The following is a 9092-nucleotide window of genomic DNA, read 5'->3' on the forward strand; positions in this document are numbered from 1 at the left end:
CGGCTCTGGACAGGCGGGAGACTGGCTGCTCTGGACAGGCGGGAGACTCTGGCTGCTCTGGACAGGCGGGAGACTCTAGCGGCTCTGGACAGGCGGGAGACTCTAGCGGCTCTGGACAGGTGGGAGACTCTAGCGGCTCTGGACAGGCGGGAGACTCTGCAGGCCTGGTGCGTGGTGCCGGTGGTACTGGGCCGAGGACACGCACCTCAGGGCGAGTACGGGGAGGAGGAACAGGGAGTACTGGGCTCTGGACACGCACAGGAAGCCTGGTGCGGGGGGCTGCCACCGGAGAGCTGATGCATGTAGGTGGCACTGGATAGACTGGACCGTGCAGGCGCACTGGAGCTCTTGAGCACCGAGCCTGCCCAACCTTACCTGGTTGAATGCTCCCGGTCGCCCTGCCAGTGCTGCGAGGTGGAATAGCACGCACTGGGCTGTGCAGGCGAACCGGGGACACCATGCGTAAGGCTGGTGCCATGTACGCCGGCCCAAGGAGACGCTGTACCGCACCGGGCTATGCACCCGCACTGGAGACACTGTGCGCTCCACAGGACTGTCAAAATAGCAGGATGATGTCCTCACCCCTGCCTCTCTACCTCTGCTTGTCCTTGAAATCTCTTTTTGTCTATATCCATTCAATGGACTTGATTCATTTCTGAGAAGATCTGAAAAGATAATTTGCACACATTTGTATGCTAATAGATGTCAGTTTGTACTGACTGCTATGTAGGTTAAATGTACACTTCAAATGCAGCTGTCCTACAACAGATTTTACCTTATTCTTGATCCCAATTGCATTGTGTAAATTTTTTTTTTTTTAATGAATATTGAAAGATAAATGGCATCGACATACAATTGTAATGTAATATAGAAGAACATATTGGAGAAAGCACTAGCCAATACAGTACTGCCATAAAGTAACAGTAATGCCATACAGGCCTAGTATCAAATTTCCAGATATCTTTGTACACAAATTGTTCAATATTTTATCAAGCTGACTTGAAAGATTATACGCAACATTTTGCTATGTGGCAATACTGTGTTTGGATTCTGAAGGGCATTTATACAAAAGACGTAGTCTAGAAACTGTATTAATACTATTATGCATTTGAATCCCATCTACAGCTACCATCTAAGATATTAATTTCCCTCCACAGGGGGCGGACATGTAACGTTTCCAAAATGGAATAGTATTGTACATGTAACGTTTCCAAAATGGGATAGTATTGTCCATGTAACGTTTCCAAAATGGGATAGTATTGTACATGTAAAGTTTCCAAAATGGGATAGTATTGTCCATGTAATGTTTCCAAAATGGGATAGTATTGTCCATGTAACGTTTCCAAAATGGGATAGTATTGTACATGTAACGTTTCCAAAATGGGATAGTATTGTCCATGCAACGTTTCCAAAATGGGATAGTATTGTCCATGTAACGTTTCCAAAATGGGATAGTATTGTACATGTAATGTTATGACCCCTTGTGTGTTAATAGTATTGCATGCTGTAGCTTGCTATATAAAGAGGAAGACCTCCATTGACGATTCAGTTCATTGACACATCAGGTCACCGTCCTTAGTTAGTTAGTTAACGTTAGCTAGTTCATTCTCACAAAAGTGAGAACTGCTCTAGATTGTAAACGTACATTAATGAAGTGTAAAGCCATGTTGGCTTTATGGAAACGATATAGAATATATGGGAAATAATATAGTTGAGGGAAATAATCCAAACCTAGTTGTGCCTAGTTAGGACATAACGTTATCTAGCTAGATAACGGTACTGTACTGTAGCTCATACAATGCCGACGGTCGAACCCAGCTTTCTAATATTTACGGTAATTAACTATAGAAAAGTTATGGAAGCTATTCACAGAAACCATCATTGTCTTCGTTATTCATTATTAGTATGTTATATTACAATAATACATTTTTTCGAGACATACTCAGAGCCAAACATCAACCCAACTTAACCTTTTTAACCAAAACTTGTCACCATCGTTTTCAGTTGTAATTGCGAAGTTCCCGGAAGAAGTCCAGCAACAACGGAGGTTCCTCGATGAACCCACCATCTAACAAGTTCTTTGAAGATCCTTTTGGGGCTGTTTTTCATTGACTAAGAACCATACGGTTCTTCGGGGATCTGAGAACAGCTCCAGTTGAACCCTTCATTTTTAGAGTTGTAGTCGGATCCATTTATTCTCAGATTCAAAATTAGCATCAACGATCAAGTCAAATGCTGCTGTTCCAATACAGTATGAGGTGAGACGGTGAACTGATGTTGAACTGGGCAGTCAGCTGCTGCTGCTCCAATACAGTATGAGGTGAGACGGCCAACCCGGATCCGGGATCATGACTACAGCCTCAAGTCCATTACCATAACGCAACATTAACTATTCATGAAAATCGCATATGAAATGAAATCAATATGCTAGCTGTCAAGCTTAGCCTTTTGTTAACAACACTGTCATCTCAGATTTTCAAAAATATGCTTCTCAACCATAGCAAACTAGCATTTAGCATTTAGCGTTAGCATTTAGCATTAGCATTAGCATTTAGCGTTAGCATTAGCAGGCAACATTTTCACAAAAACATTCAATAAATCATTTACCTTTGAAGAACTTTGGATGTTTCCAATGAGGAGACTCTCAGTTAGATAACGAATGTTCAGTTTTCCTGAAAGATGATTTGTGCAGGAGAAATCGGTCCGTTTTCTGCGTCATGTTTGGCTACCAAAAAAAAACGAAAATTCATTCATCCAAACGCCAAACTTTCTTCCACATTAACTCCATAATATCGACTGAAACATGGTAAACGTTGTTTAGAATCAATCCTCAAGGTGTTTTTCACATATCTCTTCATGATATATCATTCCTGGAAGTCTCCTCTCTGTCTCAATCACATGGATGAAAGCGAGCAGCTTGGAGATTACGCAACAATTTCAACAAAGGACACCGGGCGGACCCCTGGTAAATGTAGTCTTTTATGGCCAATCTTACAATGATATGCCTACAAATATGTCACAATGCTGCAGACAACTTGGAGAAACGATAGAAAGGGCAGGCTAATTCGTGGCGCTTTCACAGCCATATAAGGAGACAATGAAAAACAGAGCGTCAAAAATCCTGCTCATTTCCTGTTTGAAGTTTCATCTTGGTTTCTCCTGTTGCATCAGTTCTGGGGCACTCACAGATAATATCTTTGCAGTTTTGGAAACGTCAGAGTGTTTTCTTTCCAAAGCTGCCATTATATGCATAGTCGAGCATCTTTTCGTGACAAAATATTGCGCTTAAAACGGGCACATTTTTTATCCAATAATGACATAGCGCCCCCATAGGTTGAAGAGGTTAATGCGAGTGTAGCGAAATGCTTGTGATTCTACTTCCAACAATGCAGTAATAACCAACAAGTAATCTAACCTAACAATTCCACAACTACTACCTTATACATACAAGTGTAAAGGGATAATGAATATGTACATAAAGATATATGAATGAGTGATGGTACAGAACGGCATAGGCAAGATGTAGTAGAGTACAGTACATACATATGAGATGAGTAATGTAAGGTATGTAAACAAAGTGGCATATTTTAAAGTGGCTAGTGATACATGTATTACATAAAGATGCAGTAGATTATATAGAGTACAGTATATACATATACATATGAGATGAGTAATGTAGGGTATGTAAACATTATATTAAGTGGCTGATAGAGGAATTCTAAATTCCTTTATGTTTTAATTGCCAAAACCAATTTCGCACTCGTTTCTAATTCATTAATGATGTGTAAGTTCATTAATTATGCATGAAGTAGATCGAGACCAGTCTTAAAAGCCAGGTAAGAGCGTTTAATTCTAGAGAGTACTAAATGCTTACACACATTTCCACAGGTTATAAACTGAACATGACATCATCAGTTTCCCACCCTCTCTCCGATTCTCACAAGAGCCTATTGTTAGTGTTAGGTCTGGAAACTCTCCCAGACATTTCTTATCTGTCTGACAAGCCATAGCCTCGCTCCCCCGTTAACTTCCCAAGAGGCCCAGACAATTAATTCATTCTGCTTACATTTTCAGTAACAGCTTAACCAATAACTTTTACTTTTCATACCATAACATAATAGTATTAGAATAAATGGTTCTAATCAATAATGTACACATAATTAATCATCTAAACCATAATTTCCTCTAACAGTGGCATTGTTAAAAGTGGCTAGTGATACATTTTTTACATCAATTTCCATTATTAAAGTGGCTGGAGTTGAGTCAGTGTGTTGGTAGCAGCCACTCAATATTAGTGGTGGCTGTTTAACAGTCTGATGGCCTTGAGATAGAAGCTGTTTTTCAGTCTATCGTTCCGTGCTTTGATGCACACCTGTACTGACCTCTCCTTCTGGATGATAGCGGGGTGAACAGGCAGTGGCTCGGGTGGTTGTTGTCTTTGATGATCTTTATGGCCTTCCTGTGACATCGGGTGGTGTAGGTGTCCTGGAGGGCAGATAGTTTGCCCCTGGTGATGCGTTGTGCAGACCTCACTACACTCTGGAGAGCCTTACGGTTGTGGGCAGAGCAGTTGCCGTACTAGGCGGTGATACAGCCCGACAGGATGCTCTCGATTGTGTATCTGTATAATATGACTAAATGTGTTACTGTTACTGTAATTTAATGATGCCAATTAGTTTTCATTAATTGAAAACCCTTAATCTATTTCATGAGAATTTGTAAGATTCTTGTTTACATAAAATAGACAGAGACCAGTCTTTTCAATAATAGGTAACAGAATTTATTCTCGGAGCGCGCTGCCACTTCACCACGATCAACAGTTTATATACAAAACATGACGTCATTTCATTGCTTAACAGAAACCCCTCCTCTCGACAGGGACAAAGTGAGGTGAAAAGTTCATTCTAACTTACTAACACACTCCCAGGTAACTTTTGACCCCTCAACATTATTAATCACCACTTAGCTGACAGTTCTAATTAACAGAAAACCTAGGAATGCACTCACTGTCTTATCTAAAAACCCCAGAGCTAAGTTCCGTCGGTTCAACCACAGGTTAACAACCTTGTCTGTGTCACACAATCCCATCGTATGAACTCATATTGTTAATCAGATATAATAAAACAGAGTTTTAGTTTACTTAGTTACAGTTCCATTTAAAATGATTTGTTCAGTCATTTAATCATAACTTTCCCAACATTCCACCCTAAAAATGACTTAACAACTCATACCATCATTAAACACTACATGGAAATATCAATGATATACTAGAAGAAGATAACCCAATACATGTATGTACACACAATCAACTTCAATGACTGTTCTAACCTACATCAGAATCTTAACTCCACTTATCAGGATTTTACGTTACAATCTTCATGAAAAACAGTCTATGCATTGAAACATCTAAATTCCCTAAACATCAAATATGGTCTCCTCGCGAGTGAATGTATTTTGTATTCCACTGGTCAGAGCTTAGGGTTGGTCCATATATCACCATCTGAAGTGTCATTGAGTTCTCCAGAGTCCTGGACATGATAACTTTCATACACGCAATCAAAACACATCCGCACAAAACTAACACAGTCACACAGGTGACGGTAGCCCATCCCACAGTAATCATAACAATTTTCCATCTTCCAAACACACTGTCAACCCAATTAGTCAGAGAAGTATTCACCCCTGAGTTCACTGCCAACTCGTGAGCTAGAGTGTGTAAACCAGCCAAGGCCTTGGTCACTGATCCATCCCGAGCTGTGTCATCGGTCCCCAAACTACCTCCATACACTCCCACCCTTTTCAGCCAGCAAACATATCCAAGACTATTCTATTCTGCCAAGCCATTCATTACATCTCTGATATAATTGGTGAAGCGCTGTGGATTTGTAATAGATATAATTGAGCCAATCCACATTCTCATTGAGAGTGGACCATCAAAAATAATCGACTCTAATCCTGCCAGGATCTAATTTATAGCTTTGATCTCATCTGGCCCACAATGTTATTAACCTGTTAAGTCGAACCTCTACTTTTTCGAACATTCTGTTAAAAATCGTGCAACATTTCAGCGCCCTGCAACTCATGCCGGAAATATAGTATATGCATATGATTAGTATGTGTGGATAGCAAACACTCTGACGTTTCTAAAACTGGTTAAATCACGGCTGTGACTTTAACAGAGCGTGAGTTTCATCGAATAGTGCAGGAAAACCTGATCACTGAAAATGGAAATAAATATCCTTGCGCTTACTTCCAGGAATTGTTCATAGTGAACCGAATTACATGAGACCGAGGTTTCAGCGCCTACAGCTACCACACGTTGTCTAGAGTCTTGTCATTTGATTCGCAATTGATTCTTGGTCTAACCGGTTCAAGGGAACTCCTTCCCTCCGTTCTCCGACCGGATGTTTTGGTCGAGCTCTCTCGGCCATGTTTTTTTCCAGACGACACCTATAGAAGTTACATCGCCTTCTGATGAACTGTATCGCTTATTAACGTGTACTAATACCTAAAGTTGCATTACAAAAGTATTTCGAAGTGTTTTGTGAAAGTTTATCATCGACTTTTTGAATTTTAAAAAATGACGTTACGTTATGAAACGCTCTTTTTTTCTGTTTATCATACAGTCTACACAGAACGATATCTAGGCTATATATGGACCGATTTAATCGAAAAAAAAGACCCAATAGTGATTATGGGACATCTAGGAGTGCCAACAAAGAAGATGGTCAAAGGTAATGAATGTTTTATATTTTATTGTGCGGTTTGTGTAGCGCCGAATATGCTAATTATTTTGTTTACGTCCCCTGCGGGTCTTTTGTGGTGTTACATGCTATCAGATAATAGCTTCTCATGCTTTCGTGGAAAGCATTATAAAAAACTGACTTGTTGCCTGGATTCACAACGAGTGTAGCTTTAATTCAATACCCTGCATGTGTATTTTAATGAACGTTTGAGTTTTAACATTTACATTTACATTTAAGTCATTTAGCAGACGCTCTTATCCAGAGCGACTTACAAATTTTAACTAATACTATTAGCATTTAGCGTAGCGCATTTGCATTTCCAGAGCTCTAGATGGGATGCCTGCGTGCCAGGTAGGAGCAAGTGGTTAATACAAACCCTATCATCAAAAGACCCAGACGGAGTACTTATTTTCTCCCATTTAGTCAACATCATGTCATGGTGTTGAATGCGTGTGAAAGGCATTCTCAAATGTACCAGTGCACATACCCCTGTCCAATTAGCCAGTAATACTCAGCCATAACATCATTCCCCCACACAACCACCACCAGATGTGTGCCCTGGGCCTCCTTATCTTACTGAAATCCCCAGATCTCAACCAGCCTGCCAAATCACTCATTTGCTGCATCAGAAGTAACATTATCTGTCCTATTGCATGGAATGATTTTCCCCACATATTTCCCAGAAGTACTATACCGAATCAAACAGTAAACAGTCTGTGCCTCTGTGAAAGGAGGAAGATTAGATTTCAGAGGAACATGTGGATATAAATAGTTATTACAACTGTTATTATCTGGCTTTCCTGCTTCCATGAATAGCTTTACCCTTAGGTGAATTAATTCCATTTGATGGAAAAAGGATGGTTGTCAACTGAGGTTTGCTGTGGCACAAGCATAGTATGCTTGTGCTGCTGCTCCAGTTTCAACTGTTCTGCCTTATTATTATTTGACCATGCTGGTCATTTATGAACATTTGAACATCTTGGTCATGTTCTGTTATAATCTCTACCCGGCACAGCCAGAAGAGGACTGGCCACCCCACATAGCCCGGTTCCTCTCTAGGTTTCTTCCTAGGTTTTGGCCTTTCTAGGGAGTTTTTCCTAGCCACCGTGCTTTTACACCTGCCTTGTTTGCTGTTTGGGGTTTTAGGCTGGGTTTCTGTACAGCACTTTGAGATATCAGCTGATGTACGAAGGGCTATATAAATAAATTTGATTTGATTTGAATTTGATTTATGCTTCTTTAGCTATTGATCTGGCCATATATTGAATCTTTCATCTGAACTATCCACACCGGCTCTTGGCTCTGGACAAGTCCACAGTCAGTATCTGCTTTGTCAGGGGGATTCTGCTTGTATTCCGCTGACTATAGAGCAATTATATGCTCTAACTTTTTCTACCCAGAATGCACTAGATTATTAACTGAAACCCTTACTTTCACTACACTCCATCTTCTTTCATACTGGGTATGTAGATTTATGTAGCCCTCTCACATGATGTGAGCTATAACCTGTTCCCATGAACTACACAGGGACTTGCATAGATGTCTTCCATAATAGCTGCTCTTAATCCTGAACTGCCAAGGAGTCAAAGGCCCCATTTGGTCTACATAGAACTCCACTGAGACATCCTTCCCATTCCCACTCTCACTTCCTGTTTATCCAGATCAAGAGATGTCTTATGCTTGGTTAAAACTTCTTAGAGATAGGGGGCAGCATTTCCACTTTTGGATAAATAGCGTGCACAATTTCAACTTCCTGCTACTCATGCCAGGAATATATTATATGCATATGATTAGTAGGTGTGGATAGAAACCACTCTGGCGTTTCTAAAACTGGTTCAATCATGTCTGTGACTATAACAGAACTTATGTAGCAGGCAAAACCCCAAGGAAAACCCCACCCTCTTCCAGAGAACACATCATTAGCAAGAGCCAGACACACTTTCACTTCTATGAACAAAAACAGGGATGGAATGACGGGAAAGGAAATCTTAATTTGAGAGATGGCCTCCAGTTCTCCTCTCGAACACTGTTATTGTTCGACAGGGTCGTCTGTCTTACCCTCCCACAGTGTGATATGAATCCGGGTAGCTCTTTCAGCTAGCTGTCACCAGGAGTCCTTGGTATGGTCCCCCCAACAGGCCTCAGGGACTGGATTGAGTGACTTCACCTGTAATTCACCTGTAGTGCATAAAATCTTGGACATACAGGTTTGGTTAACAAACAGTTTCTAATTTGTTCTATCTGATTATATCGTTAACTTATATACCTACTTGTTAGCTTTTTAAAAATTAGTTTATTATCCAGTAGTCACATCCTATCCTAGAACACAATTTACCCATCCCCCCT

This window comes from Oncorhynchus gorbuscha, linkage group LG26 (assembly GCF_021184085.1).
Source record: "Oncorhynchus gorbuscha isolate QuinsamMale2020 ecotype Even-year linkage group LG26, OgorEven_v1.0, whole genome shotgun sequence".
Taxonomy (NCBI): domain Eukaryota; kingdom Metazoa; phylum Chordata; class Actinopteri; order Salmoniformes; family Salmonidae; genus Oncorhynchus; species Oncorhynchus gorbuscha.